Below are 20,266 nucleotides of genomic sequence, written 5' to 3' on the forward strand. Positions count from 1 at the left end.
ACCTTCAGAGCTTCATCTTTGTTTCCAAATGTAGTTACATCAGTTTTCTCCTTGTTTAACTGAAGAAAATGTTAGCATATCCCCCTTTTAATTTCTTCAATGCATTTGCAGAGGAAGTCAAATGGGCTGTAGTTATTTGGAGATAAATGCTAGGTAAATCTGGATATCATTAGCATAGCTGTGATAGGCAATTTGGTTCTTTCTATTATCCGACTTAACAGGAGCGGTGCAAGAATTGAGCCTTGTGGGACTCCGCACGTCATGGACGTCCACTTAGACTTAATAATACTTATTATTAATAATACTTATTACTTAATAATAACACATAATAATCTCTCCCTTCTAAGTAGGACCTGAACCATTTGAGTACCATGCCGGAAAGTCCGCCCAGTTTTCAAGTCTTTCTATTAGTATGTTATGATTGACATTGTCAAACGCCACGCTAAGATCTAGCAGTACCAGCACTGATATTTTGCCAGAAACATAATTCAAACGAATGTCATTTATTACCTTTATGAGCGCTGTCACTGTACTGTGATGCGCTCAGAAACCAGATTAAAAACTTGAGTCTAAGTGATTGTTCAGCTGATTAAAAACAACCTTTTCAATAATCTTACCTATAAAAGGAAAATTTTATACCGGTCTGTAGTTATTGAATATTGTATTATCAAGTTTTCTCATTTTCAGAAGTGGATTTACAACTGCAGTTTTCAGAGAGTTCGGAAAAGTCCCAGAGAGAAGTGAGGTGTTCACCACTTCTAAAAGATCTGCTTCTAAACAGTTTAACACACTTTTGAGAAAAGATGTGGGAAGTGTGTCGAGGTCGCAGGTTGACAATTTGAGGTGCTGTACAATTTCTCAGAAGATTTTGCTATCAATTGCTTGAAAGACAGACATAGTAACTGTTTTTAAAGGGTTGTGTTTGAGTTGTTCTTTAAACCCTCTGCATACCTTGAGGATCTGTTAATAGCCCTTCTAATATTAATCATTTTCTCAGAGAAAAGGCAAGCAAACTTATTGCATTTGCTGTCGCAAAGCATTTCAATGTTAATCTGATTTGGTGGGTTTGTCAGTCTCTCAACAGTAGCAAAAAAAGTGTGTTTGTTGTTTAACACTAGAAGCGCTGCGCCAGTGTCACCTACTTTTAACGTGATTCACCGGTCATTTGACCGCCTATTGTTTTAAATGGGAAGCTGTCCCTGACACACAATAATCGCTTTTACCCAAAGCAAATAGGGTTATTCAGTGTGTATATGTAACTATCTCAGGTTTCATTCCATATATATATATATATATATATATATATATATATATATATATATATATATATATATAATGCTTCTGTGAAATATCGACAATTCGCCATTCATTCCTGCGTTGATAATCAGTGATATTTTATAAGGATTTAGCTCTACTTAAATTTATAATGTTTTAAGAAAATTCATTAGTTTTTTTATTCTATTTGAAGCTTTTGAACATATCGGATGTTTGTTTTGTTTAGATGGAGCAGGAGCAGTGATTTAGTTCTCAACTCGCTTCCGTGAAATTACCGCTAAAACAATGTAATGACCACTTCTCAGGATATAAAGCTTTATTATTTATGATAAGTTGATAAGTGTATGTTTTTAAAATATTTGTAGACATATATGTAACAACGCGGCTCTCGCGAGGGGCATAAACTGTTCAGAAGGGGCAGATCCGCGCAGACATTTATACACGTTGTTGCCAGGCAACGCCGGCGTCAGGCCTTTAGCCTGAATGAGCCGCACCTGGCAGCGTGTTTATATAAAGGGTCGTGATACCGCGACACTTCGTGTGAGCATTAGGTCGCCCCCGTAAAAGGTGTCAGGGCCAAAGACAAAGCGCGCTGACAAAGACACAGGCAAAGCACAAGCCTCTGTCTGTCTAAGACGCCGGCGCGAGAAAGAGAGAGAGAGAGAGAGAGAGAGAGAGAGAGAGAGAGAGAGAGGGATAATGAGGGAGAGCGACAGGCATCGGTTAGTGTGCTAAACTAAACTTCAGGGTCAAGTATTTTAGGGTCAAGCGATTTTATTTAAAAAGTATTACATATATAATAGCATGCATCTTTATACATTTGGAATCTGCATCTACATTTTCTGTTACATGTATAGAATTAGTTTCAGCTGAAACTCATGATCAGTGGTGTTGGGGTACTTAGTGATAAATAGTTTTAGCCAAATCATTAAAACTAACAATAGACTATGGCACTCTATTGAGAGGGGATTCGAATGTGTTATTCATTTATTTATCCTCTACAAGGGCGCTAACTGCACAGACCAAACTGTTATCTTCTTGTACTGTTCTAAAAATTCTAAATATAAACAAACAAAATACAGCTTTTTTTCTCAGAGGTAAACGGAAAAGTGAAGTTGTTCAGCTGTTTAGTGTCACTACGCAGATGTTACACCCAGTGTAGTTACCATAATCTTTGGTTTAGTTCTCATTGAGTGGCCACACATCACTTTCACAATTCCACATTCCCGATTAGGCGCGTGGTCCGTTGCCTTGCAACACCGAATGAAATGAGGCATAATCGTGGTGTTTGTTTCGTTTATGACATAGCATAGTTTATTATCTGCTGTGGTAGATCTGATTTATTCAAACCCAATAATAAAGCTTTATATCCTAAGGAGGGGTCATTACATTGTTTTAGCGACAATTTCACGGAAGCGAGTTGAGAACTAAATCGCTGCTCCTGCCCCATCTAAAGCACAGTCACACTAAACACACATCCGAGAAGTTCAGAAGCTTCGAACTGACTCAACAAACTTATGAATTTTCTTAAAACGTTTTAAATTAAGTAGAGCTAAATCCCTTAATCTTTTTATAAAATATCGCTGATTATTAACGCGGGAATGAATGGCGAATTGTCTATATTTTACAGAAGCATATATATATATATATATATATATATATATATATATATATATATAAACTGCATATATGGAATGAAACCTGAGATAGTTACATATATACGCACTGAATGATGCATAGTTAGTATGTGCGATCCCTTGCGCCATCTGCTGAGAGAAATGAAAATCGCAGGTTGGAAAAGGCAGGAAACGGCATGACCGGTGCGCAGCTGTCAGCAATTTTACGCAAAATAGCTTTATACTGGCTTTTACTGGTGCGATTTTGAAAATGTAAGCATGCAGGGTGATTAGGCTCACAGATCTAGGAAAAGTCATGAAAGGGGGGTCCTGGAATTTGATCGAGTGTAAATTATTTTTTTTCCCCCATTGCGGTCAAATGACTCAAATGCTTTGCGCTTCTAGTGTTAAGTTCTTGTTTATTATGTTTGAGAAGAAGGTCTGTCTAGCTGTGGCTAGTTCCACATTGAAAGCATAAAGGCTGTATTATGGATGCTATTGTGAATTTCATGTTTCGTCTTCCGCCACATCCGCTCAGCTTTTCAACATTATCTTTTTATACTCTGATGATTTTCTCCATGGTGATTTCTGTCCGCCTGCCTTTTGGACCTTTTCCAGAGCAACATCATCAATAACATTCCTAACTTTTGAGTTAAAGGAATCAAGGAGAAGATCAACAGAGTCTGCAGAAATGCTTGATGTTAAAGATATAGCCTTCATAAATAGTGCACTAATAGTGAGATTCACTTCCCATTAATGAATCTCTTTCTGACAAAGATGGATCTAAATTCAGTGGTAACTGAGAAATACAGTAATCAAAGAAAATACAGAAGTGATCAGATACTGCTACATCCATAATAAAAATGGATGAGATGTTTAGACCCTTACTGATGAGTAAGTCTAGAGTGTGTCCACGATTATGTGTGGGTTAGGTCATGCTGAATTAGGTCAAAAGTATTTAATTCACTTATTTTTGTTTTATTGATTTCTGCATTAGCAATGTGAATATTAAAGTCCCCTGTTATAGCAAAACAGACAGATTCTAGAGAAATCATTGATAGCAGTTCAGTGAACTCTTCAATAAAGTCTGTGAAGTATTTTGGAGGTCTGTAAATAATGATAAACAGAATGCGTGGAGCACATTTTAGCAAAATACCTAGATATTCAAAAGACAAATATTGACCAAATGACACTTGCTTGCATTGATAGACATCTTTAAATATAGTAGCTACACCTCCACCTCTCCTAACAGTTCTGCAGACACTCATGAACGTGAAGTTAGGAGGGACGGTTTTATTTAGGACTGTTGCACTGCAGCGTCTTCTAGCCAAGTTTCATTTAAAAACATAAAATCCATTTGTTTGTGGAAAAATTATATTTTTTAGCGAGTAAATATTTAAAAATGCAAACTTTATGACATTACCTTCTGTCCCCACGCTGATCTTACTTTGATGCATATTAGGTCGTAGATTAGATGGGTCAGCTGTATGGCTTGAGAAGGCTTTAGACTTTCTACTGTTCCTGCTTGTTCTGTAAACATTTGTGAATGATATTGCTATCATACGGGGACCCGACAAACATCACTGAGAGCTTCTATCTAGCTTCAGACCTGATAGAGGAGGGGGGTTTGAGCCCAGCAGCGTTGGAGGGCTCTCACAGTAGGGGAGGGCAAGCTGGGGCCACAGGCCTTGGTGGCGGTGGAGCTCGCTGTTTTTTGTTGGCATCTGGGGCCTAACTCCATGGAAAAAGGTGTCAAGTCAGGTGACCGTAGTGGCCAGTTCAACAACACATTGTAATTATAACTGAAAGGAAAAAGTAAAGCATTAAACTAGATCATTTTGAGCAAGAATTGGCCATGTTTTACATAAATTTATGTTGTTGGACTACGAATTTATGTAAAATTCTGTGGGACACCCTGTATATAAAATCTAGATTACATTACATGTAAAATAATATACTCCACTCCTTATTTTCTAATTTTAAAAATTACAGTTTAAGTTTATGAAAATCAAAAATCCACCATCCCAAAATATTAAAATGCTTCATAGTGCGTCTAAGTAAATAATTTCTCATACAGTATAAATATCATGTATCATGTGATTGATGATTGGAATCTGCTGACTTTTATCTGTGTAAGAGCATGGTTCACTGGAAACTAAAAGAAAAAGTCTTTGCTGCATACCCTCCATTTACACTCATTTATCTCTCTCTCTCTCTCTCTAGCTCTTTCACACAGTCATATATTTTTATTGTTATATATCAGTTGGGCAGTGATGGCCTTGGCTGATTGGAAGGTTGGGAGTTCAGGCCCGAGCAATGCCAAGCTGTCACTTTTTGATTATCAAGGAAAAAGGCAAACAGTCAAGGCAGTAAATCACTGTGAAAGATATTTGAGTGCTTTTTGTTTCAGTTTGGTTTGATAAAGTATCTATATCCTCTTGAGACCTAAATGTCCTCATATAAGGACATGAGACTTTCTTTTAGCCTATAAATCCTGTAAGATCCTCATATAAGGATGGTTATGGTATAATTCTTTTGGAAAACTTTTTCTTGCTTAAAGACAAGTTCATATATTCATTGCGATAATAAAGAGAAATGGTGAGATTAATCTGCAGCGCACAAACCAGGAAATTTCGGGTCTCAGAAGGATAATAGCAGCAATATAAAGGAACACACACCCCCAAAAAATCACACCCTAGAAATCAGTCAAATCTAATAAATATTTTACTTGCATGTTTTTGACCAAAAGCATTAGAACAAAACAAGAATGTAAAAAATGTATGTGTTAACCAACAAAGTCACAAAAAAGAACACAAAATAAACTCTTGACTGGGGCTCACATGTTTTTACTTTTATGTCTATTTAGTGTGTCTTTCAGATACTTTGGAAGAGGTGCTTGATTCTCTTTTGAATGAAAATTATGTATACTCATACAGGGTGTCCCAAAGAAATTGTCATAATTTGAAACATGAGAATCTGAGTAACTACAAATCCTGGGACAACAAAATAAAATAAGCTTATTGTTGAAAAATAAAATATTCATTTTTAAAAATTTCAACAACATATTCAAAGGCATATAGATTTTTGAATCAATTTCACAAAGCTTCACACATGTTGAATAGCTGCAGCACCTGTGACACGACACACGCAAGCCAGTAGTCCAGCTCCTGCCAAACACACAGTAGCATATCTTGCGTAAAATTCTCCAGCACCTAAATGATTCTCTGAGTAAATTCCTCTAGGCTTGTAGGGAGAGCGGGGATAAGGACCGGTCCCTTCACATAACACCATAGAACAAAATCCTTAGGTGTCTTGTCAGGTGACCGTAGTGGCCATTTCAACAGCACATTGTAATTATAACTGAAACAAAAAGGAAAACATTAAACCTTGTTAGTTTTTTACATGTCTTATTAAATTTTTAGATCATTTTAAGTGCGAATTGGCCATGTTTTACAGAAATTCATGTTGTTAGACTACAAATTTATGTACAACTTTTTTGGACACCCTGTATATTCTAGATTTTAAAACTCAAATAGAATCTAGATTACATAACATGTATAATGAAATATTCCACACCTTTTGTCTATTTTTTTTATTTTAGTTTATAGCTCATGAGAATCAAAAATCCACCATCCCATAATATCATAATGTTTTATAGTGCGTCTGAACAAATAATTTTTACAGAATAAATATAATTTATCCCATGATTGATGATTGGAACCTGCTAACTTTTATCTGTGTAAGAGCATGGTTCACTGTAAACTGAAAGAGAAAGTCTTTTAAATAATTCTGCACACCCTCCCTTTACACCCATTTCTCTCTCTCTCGCTCTCTTTCTTACTCACTCTCACTCTCTCTAGCTCTTTCACACACAAAACACACACACACACACACACACACACACACACACACACACACACACAGTCCTTTTTAAGAGTTGATTTACAGTTAAGTGGATGTAAGTTAGACCACTATTAGCATTGTAAATGTTATTGTTTCACTCATTATCTAAATAAGCAGACATTCATCAACATATTTCATAATGACACCATATTACATTCAAGGCACAATATACTGTAACACCTGTGCTACCGCGGCCTCAGGGAAAGAGATCGTAATCTCCGGACTACTGAGCCGCCGCTTTGTCTCCCCCTAGTGTGTCTGCTTGTGTATGTTCTCACTAATATCACTAAAATACATTCACCTGTGTCTCCTTGTGTTACCCTACTTAAACCAGCCGACCCCGTAGCTACCTGTCCATCCACCGTTGGGGTTACTATACTGTTTGTATGCTTGTTCGTAAGAACTATTGTATTTTGCCTGTTTTCAGAATTTAAAAGATTTAGAAGTCCGTGGGCAAATCCCTGTGGTGCATTCCACAAGAGTTAAAGACTTTAAGTTGAGTTTCTGGTGAAAGACATTTTTTGTTTCTGTTAACAAATTTAAAGAATAAACTACTCTTGTGACATCACCTGCATTTGCGTCCGACCTTGGTGTAGCGAAACATGACATATACAAACACTACAATATACAAAAATACAAGGCACACTTCATAGACGTTTTAGTTTATTGATAACTCTAATCATTTAATGTTGTGAAAATTCGTGTGTTGCACTTATGTCCCTGAGGCACTGGGATTTGATGCCCTACTGCGGTTTGGCACCAGAACTTGGGGTTTGCTTTTCTCAATGAGTCAGTTTCTTAAAATCAGAGCCTTTCTGTCATGGTTGAAAATGGTTTAAAATGCAATGTTCAATTAATCATAAAATAAATTGTTTAGTCGTTCTGGTCAAACCATTAAGTCTTTTTTTACTGTATCTTTCCTGAAAAAAAAAAAAAAAAAACTACTTATGGCTCTGATGATGTCCTATGAATTTGTAACTGCTTGGTCTACTTCAGGTCCCTTTATGTCATTGATGACAAATGGCAAATATGAACCATTCTTATCTTTAATGTTTGTTACATAATTTTTTTGTAAAGCTTCTTGTTTAAATCTGAAATTACAGCATTACGGCCTATGATGACCCTCTGATACAGTATATATATATATATATATATATATATATATATAGTCGTGGCTAAAAGTTTTGAGAATGACACAAATATTAGTTTTCACAAAGTTTGCTGCTAAACTGCTTTTAGATCTTTGTTTCAGTTGTTTCTGTGATGTACTGAAATATAATTACAAGCACTTCATACATTTCAAAGTCTTTTATCGACAATTACATGACATTTATGCAAAGAGTCAGTATTTGCAGTGTTGGCTCTTCTTTTTCAGGACCTCTGCAATTTGACTGGACATGCTCTCAATCAACTTCTGGCCCAAATCCTGACTGATATCTCTCAAAGCTGTAGTGATGTTTTCTGCTTTTATTAAGTAGTCGGTAACACTCTCGTTGCCCATCATGCGTCAAATTTTTATCCGTGGCTTAGTCTTCCCCGAATAATTCTCTTTTAGTATTTTTAGGGCTTTTCTGCAATCATCATCAGCTTCATGTCTTATCAGCTATAGACTTTTATCATAAGTCAGTCTTATTAGTTCAGCATAACAATCAGCATTCTTCTGTCTATCTTCGGCTAGCTGTTCAGCGTTAACATCAACTGGCTCTTAGAATCTTTTAACTTTAAAGTATGTAAATAACCTAATAGTCTTGTTTCCCAAAAGTCATATTTATCTTTAGATCCATCAAACAGATGTCGAGGCAGGTTCTACACAGGGGCAAATAAATGTCTTGCCCCATCAAATCAAAGTTTTGAAATGTTGAGAAAGCACATGTCAAATTTGGATTCTTCAAACAGAAAGAGCAGGTGAAAAGTCGCGGCAGGGAGTTAAAAGGAACGGATCTTAGCGTAAACGACCAGTTTCCCAAAGAGATCCTGGAACGGCGCAAAATTCTGTTTCCAATTCGACGCTCTCTAATCCAGAAGGGCTCCCGAGCGGTCATCGCCGTGGACCGTCTCTACGTGAACGGCCAGCTCTACCGCGACTCCAGTACAACTCCCTGGCTTTACTAACACCATTCCAGATAAGAATCCGCTTTATTTCTTATATTTCTTCGTTTTTCTTCCAGTAATCGAATTTGATATGTTACCACGATACCGTCAGTCTCTACAGCGTTTAAATGTGGTTATATTAATGTTTTTCTTTCTGTCAAGTTTCTTATTCTTTTTTTTTTTTTTTTCTTTTTTTTTTTAGTATTTTTCATGCATCCCCTCCTGTTTTCTTCTTTCCCCCTTCTGCTGTCTTTCTTAATACTAACCTCTCTCACTGTACTGATCACCCGCCTTATTTACACACACACACACACACACACACACACAGCACTTTATATCTTTACACATCGGCACGACACGACCAAATATACATTCACTCAGCGTCAATACTACCACACCGTACTCTTAGCGCACACAGACATACAGGACATACTGTATTCACACACACACACACACACACACACACACACACGCTCGCTCATATTTCATTCATCTAAGCTTCACACACAGCAGGCAATACTAGCTACACACACACATCCATGGGTGCACTAAGGCTTGTCACATGGAATGTGAATGGAGCTGGCTCCAGAGAGAAGAGATTAAAAATATTCTACCAACTTAAAAGACTACAAGCAGACGTTGTTTTATTACAAGAGACTCATAGACCTGCCACAGCTATAGATGAACTTAAAACAGCTGAGTTCCCTAATGTGTTCGCAGCCTGCTATAACTCTAGGCAAAGGGGGGTAGCAATTTTATTACATAAAAATGTTACATTTACAGTACTCAACACAGTTATAGACCCAGAGGGTAGATATCTAATCATTAAATTATCTATATTTAATAAAAAGTTATGTATTGCCAGTATATATGGTCCAAATGTTGATGACCCCTCCTTTTTCCACACTTTTTTTACTGCACTTTCTGAACATCTAGACTGTACACTGATTCTTGGTGGAGACTTCAACTTTGGACTAAATAAAGAAAGGGACAGGCTCAGCACAGCTGGAACTCAGCGTAATTGGGAATCCACTAATATAGTTAAACAGTACATGAGCGACTACGGACTTTGCGATGCATGGCGATCTCTTCACCCCAACTGTAGAGAATATACTTTTTTTTCAAAAGTTCATCACAGTCACTCTCGTCTGGATTATTTTTTAGTCAGCAGCTCACTGCTGGGTGACATTTCAGACACAGAAATACACACCATAGCTGTCAGCGACCATGCTCCTGTATCTTTAACTTTAAAAAACAAGAAGGACACTCCACCAAGTAAAAACTGGAGATTTAATACATCATTGCTTAAAGATGAAGATTTTATTAATTATTTTAAGAAAGAATGGGCTTTATATCTAGACTATAACGACCAGCCTGGAACTTCAGCATCTGTTCTCTGGGAAGCAGGCAAAGCTGTGATGAGAGGTAGAATAATCTCATTCTCATCACATAAAAAGAAAAGAGAAAATAAACATATTCAGGAATTAGAAGAAACAATCAAATCTCTAGAAGAAGCTTATGTATCCTCTCAGGAGAAGGAAATATTGAAGAAAATATGTAAAGCAAAACTAGAATTAAATGAAATTATTGATAAAAATACTCAGTTCTTAGCACAAAGACTCCGCTGGCAAAACTTTGAATCTGGTAACAAATCTGGTAAATTCCTAGCTAACCAGTTAAAAATAAATAAAGAAAAAACAACTATATATGCTGTTAAAAACTCAACTGGAGACACAGTATATGACCCTGAAAGAATAAATAATACTTTCAGGGACTTTTATGAATCTCTTTATTCACCACAGATGAACCCGTCTAAAGAAGAAGTTGACCAGTTTCTTGATCATATAACTCTTCCGAAATTATCAGACAACCAAGCGATGGCATTGGATTCTCCACTGACATCAGATGAACTCCAGGAAGCCTTGAACAGTATGCCCAATAAAAAGGCTCCAGGTCCAGACGGCTTCCCAGCGGAATTCTATAAAGAATTTTGGACAATTCTGGCACCAACATTCAACAGAATGTTGCAGGAATCTAAGGAAAATGGTAGACTCCCGCCAAATATGAATTCTGCTAACATTAGTCTCTTACTAAAACCAGGTAAAGACCCGGTACTGCCTAACAGCTACCGTCCAATATCACTTATTAATGTTGACATTAAAATAATCTGCAAAACGCTCTCAAAAAGAATAGAGAAGGTAACCCCTCTCATAATCCATCCAGACCAAACTGGTTTCATAAAAGGAAGGCACTCCTCAACAAATACGCGCAGACTACTTAACCTGATAGACTATTCATGTAATAAAAACCTTCAAATTACAATATTGTCTCTAGATGCAGAAAAGGCTTTTGATAGGGTTAATTGGAATTTTTTATTTGCAACTTTACACAAATTTGGTTTTGGAAACTCCTTCATAAACTGGTTAAAAATATTATATAATTCTCCAACAGCATGTGTCAGGACAAATGACCAAACATCCTCCAGCTTCCATCTTAAGAGGGGCACCAGGCAGGGATGCCCTCTCTCCCCTTCACTTTTTGCAATTTTTATTGAACCACTAGCAGCAGCTATTAGACAGACTATAGCGATTAAAGGCATTAAATGCAAGAATATAGAACATAAAGTTAGTCTTTATGCAGATGATGTGTTACTTTTTCTCCAGCATTCACAAACCACTCTCTCTGAGGTAATTACATTAATAAACTCTTTCTCAAGAATCTCAGATTATTCAATAAACTGGTTAAAATCTACTGTTCTTCCGATTAACTGCTCCTTTCAGTCCTCCTCCTCCACTCCACTACAATCTGGAAATATTAAGTATTTAGGTATTAATGTCTCACCTAGGCTCGCAGATTTAACAAAATTAAACCACATTCCACTCTCAAAGACGATAGAAGATGATCTAACCAGATGGAAGTCTCTACCCATATCACTCATGGGAAGGGTAGCTTCAATAAAAATGATGGTTTTGCCAAGAATTAATTACCTATTTGCAATGATCCCAAGCAAACCGTCATCTGACTGGTTTAGATCTCTAGACTCCTCCATCTCTAAATTCCTTTGGAAAGGTAAACCCCCGCGTATTAGCTTAAAAACACTACAAAAGGCCAAGGACAAAGGAGGTCTAGATCTGCCGAACTTTCACCACTATTTCTTAGCCAACAGGCTTCAACACATATCAGGGTGGTTAAAACACACCCTCTTAGATGAGCCTTGGCTAGATGTAGAACAGGCACTATGCAATAATATAGAGATTTCAGATCTACCATTCATTAGCTCAAACATCAAACGACATGTTTGCTTCAAAAGTATCAGTATCAGCTCCTCTCTGACAGCATGGTGGGAGTTTCTTAAAATGACTGAGTCTTCACTAATCCCATGCAAACGCACTCCCATATGGAACAACCCTGACATAGTACAAAACAATAATATGATAAACTTCAGGGACTGGGGTGGTAAAGGTATTAAATACTTGGAACATATATTCGAAGGGACAGATTTTATTCCTTTTGATATATTGGTCAATCAATATGGGATGAACAAGAACAGATTTTTAGAATATCAACAAGTTAAATCTATAATAAAAAAGAAATTTAATTCCGATCGTATCAAATTACAAATACCACCAAGAGTGGCAGAATTCCTTAACCTCAGGACCCCCAAATTATTATCTAAAATATACAGGACACTATCCAAAATAGATGAATCAGTATCGATTCCTATTGCAAAATGGGAGGCAGATTTATCAGTCAGCTGGGACCACAATTTCTGGTCTCAGATATGTTTAAAACCTTTTGAACTGATTAGAAATCCCAGTTTACAATTAATACAATACAAAATTCTGCATAGAGTGCACTACACAGGTCATCGGATGTTCCGGATGGGTCTTACAGCTTCTAACAACTGCTCACACTGCCAAAACAACATACCTGACAATTACATACATGCTCTATGGTTCTGTCCACCTGTTCAGAAATTCTGGTATGAGATTTGTGAAGACTTATCAAAGTGTCTTAAATGTTCCATTCTAGCCTCTCCTTCAGTTTGCTTGTTAGGTGACCTAGAGGGTGTCACTACAGAGGTCAACACAATCCACATGGCTTTCACCGCCTTATGCATCGCTAAGAAAACTGTCCTCATGAACTGGAAAAATAGAAATAATCTTAATATCAACCAATATAGAGATCGTTTGTTAGACTATATTAGTCTTGACACGGCGTCTGCTGCCACATTAGATCAATCTCTCTGGGCTCCTTTGATCGGCTCCATTACCTAGTGTGGCTGGGGGCCGCAGTTCTGTCCGGTTTTGGTCCTGGTTGCTGATGCGGCGGGGGGGCATGCTGGCCTGGGGCGTCTGGGCGTTCTCGGGGGGTGGGTTTCTTGGGGGGTCCGGCGCTGGGGCTGCGCTCCTGGGCGGTGGTTTTCCCCACCCTACCGTCCGCAACGCGGCGCTGCTGGGGAGGCCCGTGTCGGCGGACGTAGGTTGCCGGCCTGGCGGCCGCACCGCTCCAAGTTAGGTCCGGGGGGGGTTTGGGGTCCTGGGGGCGCTCTACCTCTGGGCTGGGGTTCCGGCTGGGTCTGGGGGGCCTGGGTCCTGGCTGGTGTGCTGCCGGGATGTGGCTTGGTGCTTGCCCTGGTGCCCGGCCCTGGGCGGGGACCTTCGACGCATCGGTGGAGCTGGGGGGCCTCTTCAGCTGGTGAGTGTGTTTCTACCATCTCTTTGCAGGGGGGGGGGGTCCATTACAGGAGGAGGACGGGCCTAACTTGGGTGTCTATTGTTCTATGTAGTCTGGGAGTCGACTGAATGTGGGGGTGGGAGTATTTTTATTTATTTATTAATTTTTTTTCCTTCTTCTTCCCCTCTGTTGTGGGGCCTGGTGGGCTGCCCCGGGCTCTGCGGTGGCCGGTGGGGCCGCTGCCATGGGCCCTGGTTTGGATGGGCCTGGGCCCCCGGCCCTGGGCGGTTTTTTTTTTTTTTTTTTTTTTTTTTGGCAACGGGGGTGCCTATGGGGGTCAGTAGGGGAGCTGGTCCCAAGGGGGGGGTACTTGCCCCCTCTGATTATTTTCTCCCCATCCCCGATGCTTCCCTCTCCCCGCTCCATCACAACACCATACAGGTAGGGCTTTGGGGTGCGGGGGTGTTGCTGGGATGCAGGGGAGGTTTTCCTTCCCTGTCTCCTTGTGACCACCTGCATCTCAATTTTATATCACATCTTAGACACTCTAATTACTTACTGTCATGTTACACATACATATAGGGCCTTGGGGGTGGGCACACTGAATGGCGTTCAGAGGGCGGGCTGTTTAATCAGCCTTACCTCTGGTGCCAGTGCCCACTTCCCAATTTTAAGTGGCATGTAGACATTTAGGGTTATTGGGAGGGGCAGAGCTGACACGAGCTGCCTGAGGGTGGTTAGTGTTTTGCCCCTCCCTTGTTTTAAAGCACTTTAGAACAACACACACCAACACTACATTAGAGCGGAAGGAACGAAGCGGGGGTCTTCCTTTTTTCACACCCCCGTTCTCTATCCGCGGTCCAGGGCCGGGGGCTGAGAGGAGGAGCTGGCCGTTCGGTCGGGGTCTGGGCTGGTGGTCCTTTCCGCTGCTGCGGGGACCAGGGGGGGTCTTTCTGTCCCCACGACGGAGGGAAGTGGGTATATGGGGAGTGTGAGTGTGTATACTGTCTATTTTTGTGTGTCTACATGTGTGAGTGTGTGAATATTTGTTTGTGTGTATGAGGGTGGGAATGTATGTTTGTGTATGTGTGTGCCTGGCTGTCTACGTTTAGGTGTCAGGTCAGGTCCTAGACTCCACCTCTCTCAACATCCCAGGCCCCCCCTGCTTTGCCACCACACACAGCTGTGGGGTGCTCCCAGCCGCTGGTGGGTTGTTGGTTTCTGGCTCCGGGGTGGGGCGCTCGGGTGAGCGCTGGCTCACTCGCGGCGGTCGCTGGGCGGAATCTGGCTCTCCTGGCTTGGCTGGGCACCGGCTGGTGGAGGGGGGGGGCCCTGGGATCTCTGGACCCAGGGACCGGACTGCCTCGGAGTGGACGACCACCGGCGGAGCCTGCGGTCCTGTCACCACGGCCCCCTGGGGCGTCTACACTGGGGCTGCTAGATGACCCCCCTCTGGGCTCTCCGCTGCCCCTTTCGGGGTGGGGGGGGCTGTCCCTGCGGTGGTTCTCCTGAGACTCCTGTGCTCTGGGGGGCCTCTGGATGTCTGGGACCCGTGTCTCCGCCGTATCTGCTCCATGCCTCGCGAGACGGGACTGTGGTCCCCCACACACACTATTAAACATTTACATGGAGGAGCCCTATGAACACAAGCGCGCTCACACACACAGGTGTGCACACAAACGTTCACACTGGTGTACAAACAGGTGCTCACACACACACTGTCTTTGCTGTTGCTTCAAAACAAAATGTTTATTTCAAAATATTTTATTAATCAACAGGTTTTGGGATTTGTGGTTTGCCGCGAGTCGTGCAGGTGTTGGTTGTGGCTGCGGTTTCTCTGCTGTTGTGTCTTCTGTTGTTTTTTTTCTCTTTTTCTTCGGCAGGTGCGGAAGCAAATTTTGATTGTATTCTCTCCCCCCCCCCCCCCCCCCCCCCTTTTTTTTTTTTTTTTTCTTCTCTTTTCCCTTTTTTTTTTTTTTTTTTCCCCTCAATTGTTTGTTTGTTTATTTATTTTTATTCCCTTTTTTTTTTTTTTTTTTTTTTACTCTCTTCTCTTTTTTTGGTCCCCCGGTCTTGTCTGTTATAATATGGGAAACAAAAAAAAAAAAAAAAAAAAAAAAAGAAATGGCTGTGAATGATGATAGAACAGCTACACATACACTCTATGTGTTATCTGTGATACTGACAGGCCGGATAAAAAAAAAAAAAAAAAAAAAAAAAAGAGAAAGCACATGTTAATATCCTCACAAAATAAATATATTACAAGTTGATAAACTGATCTACGGTAGCGGAAAAATCCGCTGAAAAAGGGACACTACACAATACAGTATTAGATTTCCCTCATGTCTCTGTCCCTCTGCGTTGTGTGTTCATTCACAGGCTGCACACACACACACACACACACACACACCTCCCCTAAGCCCTCGGTAAACACCCAATCACTGTCCGTATACAAGTGAGTCAAGACGTAGCCCAACGTAGTGTCGTGTCGAATTCCGACATGGATGAATTTGTGAAAGTCTTTGCAAAGGGATATAGGAGACTGTTGTTGTAGAGTGGATTGGAGAGAAGAGAGCTGTTCATTAACTATAAAAAAAAAATCAAAGAAATAAAAAATATATAAAAAAACCCATCTGCTTTAACTTAGTTTTTTATTTGTTATTCATAAGACAACCTTTCAGTTTTGTAAATATTCTAGTTATAGTGTCTCGAGTCTAAATGTTTTTGAGAATTAGACCATCCAGCTAAGATAAATATTATGTCGTTGTTTGATAAAATCTGGATTAAGGATATTTTATTTAATTTCGTTTTATTTATTTTTTAGTTTTTAGGGATTGCCACCTTATTGTGCTCAGGTGGTTAGCGTGCCTCAGTGACCTTAAGAGCTATACCAGCAGGAGCTTAGTCTTTAAGTGGGACACCCAAGTTGGACAGGTCTAAAGGTGCAATCCACTTCTCCAGGCTTTGGATGCAGCTAACAACACAATTCAGCAAGGACAATACTGTTACTATAAGCACAGGGGGAAAAACAGTGCTTGAACATGATGTGTACACATGATGCCCCCTTCACATTTCTCACTGCCCCCCATATGGTCTGGTCTAGAACCGGTCCTGCCAGAAATCCTGTCGCTCTACTTGCCATTTTGTTAGGCTAATCCGTTAACTTTGTTTAATAATATTGTGGCGTGGGCGGGGTTTCGCTTAGGAACCACCATGCTTTGCGGGATGGGGCTGTTATGTGTTCACCCTGTTGGAAAAAGGTGTTTGGGGTAGTGGCTTCGGCCAGGGTATGTGTGCATGTTTTTAGGTGTGTTAGTAATGGTGGAAGGTGTTTTGTGTGTGCTATTTCGTGCCACGGGTAATCAATAAAGTACTCCCAGTCATTTGCATTGGGCAGCAGATAAGCTCACTCGTCTCTCCACCATCCTTTCCGGCGATAAAACGCTACAATATGTAATAAGTTGTGTATGACTTACTAAAAAAACGCACGCTTGTTTCAATTCTGGGCCTATAATCTGTTGAACTCGAGTGTGCAGTTCACCATCTCTCGCATATAAAAACAATCGAAACGTTGCTCAGTTCTCATTTACCTCTTCAGTGCCTTATTCGACACAAACAAAAACTATTTTAGCTGGCTACAACGTAAAGAGGTAAAGACGTACTTCGACATCTACGTTAACTACGTCATCACACTTTAACCTAATATCTTCATCAAAAGGAATAAGCAATTTGGCCTTGTCTTAATATAATGTGTAAAAGTGCTATACTTAACAATAACATTAAGGATGTCATCTTACTCTGTCATTCTCATACACTTTCAAAATAATAATAATATAAAAAAAAATTAATGCCAGGTAAAAATATATATTTTATGTAGTAGTTAATAATGCTGCACCAGCATGTTTTACATAAAAAATAAAAAAAATAAATCAGCTTTATAAATATGGGCTATAGTAATGTCATACTTATGAGAAGTAATGAGTACTTAAGAGTGTTACAAAATGGTGTGTTACAATATCTAGCGACATATATTAACACTATGCAAAGAGATGCACATTCACACTTGTGGCTGTCTTTTGTCTTGCAAATAGCGAGATGGTTAATTCAGCTGCATTAAAACAGATGAATCTTAGTTTGTATCTTGAGAATGACCGTAAAATAACAAAATAATTCTGGATTACTTTTAAAACAGTATGCAGACATTGACTAGGTATCATAGGTATATGGGGGGCTGAGATTAATCAATAAAGGCTGTAGAGCTCTGCAATGTCGCTTCCAAATTCAAACATGTTTACACCTGAGAATTTCCTAACTTTGCAGATACATAATGTAATTTTCTCAAACTTGATTTTTTTCCAACGTGGCATTTATACTGATTCAGACATTAAGAATGCACCCCTAGGACCCTAAAGCACAAACACACACACTCTCACACACACACACACACACACACACACCGCATCCACAAACGTCTTTGCTTTACGCAGCATTTAACAAAGCAGAGACACACATTAAAATAGATGCACATTCACACCTGTGTCTGTCTCTTGTATTATAAATGTTGACCTCTTTCTTTTTGAAGGCACACAGGTTGTGGCACAGGTTCTATATTATATATGATTGTATTCCATTTATGCCACTGAAATAAAATTATTTTGAATCTATTAATAAATGTCACACATAAAAATGAGTCTGAATATTTATTTGCATAATTCTTTATTCAATTTAGCAATATATGAAATAAAAGTCCAGTATTAAAATGGGTAATAAAATTAATTCAGTATTATCTGCATCATAGACTCAATAAATCTATGCTGCTTACAAACCTTAGTTTTACTAGACTGTTAAAATGATTTTTAAGAATATTCCTGCTATTATCATGTGTCTGCGTGTATCATGGTCACAATAGGAGTAAATACAGCATCATAGCCTTATTAGCAAATTTACAGTTTTCAGGGAGTTATTTGAGGATACGGGCCTGTCGCACAGTGCGAATACAAGTAGGTGCAATCATTCTTTCTCTCCCATTCTTTGTGGCAGACATCGAGGATGATTGTATCTTGGGGTTAGACATTTTGGAAAGGTGGGGTGCGGTACTGAATCTCGCGGACGGGACTCTGCGTGGTAATTTCGGTTTAGCCAGGTTGCTAGTGCCCAAAGCGCAGCCGGACGTGTTAGTAGCACGCACCAGGGTGGACGCGCCATGTAAACATCCGGTAGCCGACCGAGCAAAAATAATGGCCGAGCTGATGCGGCGTAGCAGTGTGGGGCTAAATCAAATAAAAGGACGAATCGTGGCGGTTTTGTGTGGACTACTGGCGGTTAAACGAGGTGACGCGCAAAGATTCTTATCCGTTACCGCGAATAGATGATGCGCTGGAACACGTTGCGGGCTCGGCGTGGTTTAGCTCGTTGGATTTGCGTAGCGGGTACTGGCAAGTAGAGCTCGCCCCGGAAGCACGACCCAAAACCGCATTCTCGATCGGGCAAGGGCTATGGCAATTTCGGCGCATGCCGTTCGGCCTCTGCAACGCTCCAGCTACGTTCAAACGATTGATGGAGAGAGTATTGGCGGATATCCCTCGCAACCGTTGTGTCGTCTACTTAGACGATTTACTGGTGCACGGCAAGGAATTTGTGGTCGCGCTAGCTAACCTACGGGAGGTATTTCTAGCTATCCGGCGGGCGAATTTGCGGCTCAATCCCAAAAAGTGCCAGTTGTTGCGGCAAGAGACTGTCTTTCTGGGACACGTGATTAGCGCTCAAGGGATTGCCATCGATCCAGCCAAAATTGCTGCGGTACAGAATTGGCCTGAACTGTTAAATGTGTCGCAGCTACGCACCTTTCTCGGGTTAGCGTCGTACTATCGCCGGTTTGTGAGGGATTTTGCCACGATCGCCAGCCCGCTGCACGCGCTCACGAGAAAGAACCAGCCGTTTCGCTGGGACAGGGAGCACGCGCGTGCGTTCACTCGGTTACGGGAAGCTCTGGTTACGTCGCCCGTTCTCGAATATCCTGATATAGCTCGTACGTTTATTCTCGACACGGACGCGAGCGATGTAGGGCTGGGGGCCAAAGAGCGTGCTGTCGCTTGCTTCAGCCGCGCGTTGTCTGGGCCGGAGAAGAATTACTGCGGCGCGAGCTGCTAGCGGTCGTCACGGCCCTTAAGCATTTTAGGCCGTATTTATACGGGCAATCCTTCTTGCTGCGGACCGATCACGCTTCGCTGGTGTGGCTGCTCAGTTTTAAAGAGCCCGAGGGGCAGTTAGCGCGCTGGCTCGAGTGGTTGCAGGACTATAACCTTACCGTTCAGCACCGAGCGGGAAAATTGCATGCTAATGCCGATGCGTTATCCCGCCGGCCGTGCAGCAAAGAGCGTTGTCGACATTGCGAGCGGGGTGAAGAGCGTGTGGGTGGTCACGACATCGAACACTCCCCGACCCCCCGTGAATCAGAACATTCTCCCTTTGCAGTCTTCCGAAGCCCCCGTCGGTAATCGGCCGTCCGAGCCGGCGTGCAGCCGAGTTACTGCGTCACCTAAACCATCGCCTGTGGTCGTTTCGCCTGTGCCACAGATGGACTGTGCTAATCAGCTAATGGTCGAGCAGGAGAAGGACGCGGCGCTGCAGCGGGTATTAGGTTGGGTTAACGCGGGCCAGGGACCGGATTATGCCGCCGTTGCCCACCTGGGACCAGAGGAAAA

At 40.9% G+C, this 20,266-nt stretch overlaps 1 protein-coding gene across 4 annotated transcripts in view; it reads right to left on the reverse strand.

The window, feature by feature from the left end:
• LOC128507016 (interferon-induced protein 44-like) overlaps positions 1–20,266 on the reverse strand; it is a 136,940-nt gene that overhangs the window by 82,323 nt on the left and 34,351 nt on the right. The window contains exons 11-12 of one of the 4 annotated variants that reach the window (XR_008355765.1): positions 6,023–6,251; positions 4,323–4,693 (exon numbers count right to left, since the gene is read on the reverse strand). The exons of the other annotated variants lie outside the window; for them this stretch is intronic. The gene's annotated coding sequence lies outside the window, so the exon portion shown is untranslated. Of the gene's footprint in view, positions 1–4,322; positions 4,694–6,022; positions 6,252–20,266 lie in introns of those variants that run through there. 4 annotated transcript variants of the gene reach the window in all.

The sequence above is a fragment of the Clarias gariepinus genome, chromosome 18, assembly GCF_024256425.1.
Source record: "Clarias gariepinus isolate MV-2021 ecotype Netherlands chromosome 18, CGAR_prim_01v2, whole genome shotgun sequence".
In the NCBI taxonomy this organism is placed as follows: Eukaryota; Metazoa; Chordata; class Actinopteri; order Siluriformes; family Clariidae; genus Clarias; species Clarias gariepinus.